Source organism: Penaeus monodon, chromosome 21, assembly GCF_015228065.2.
Source record: "Penaeus monodon isolate SGIC_2016 chromosome 21, NSTDA_Pmon_1, whole genome shotgun sequence".
NCBI classification, from domain to species: Eukaryota; Metazoa; Arthropoda; class Malacostraca; order Decapoda; family Penaeidae; genus Penaeus; species Penaeus monodon.
The window spans coordinates 11611141-11611354 of NC_051406.1; positions in this window are offsets into that span (position 1 = coordinate 11611141).

Here is a 214-nt window from a genome sequence, read left to right on the forward strand (position 1 = left end):
CCCTGCATCCGGAGTCAAATATTTCCTCGCCTCATCGTAAAGTCTTTCCTCCGGCAAGGTCCAACCTAATACGTACGGAGATTAGCCAACCTGTCAACGTGTCTAACAAGAAGCGGTCGAATCGTCTATATTGAGGTGTACTTGATTTTTCCATGGTGAAGGCTCTGGTATGTTGAGAGTAGATTTTAAGTGTGTGTTTCTTTTTTTTAGGGTC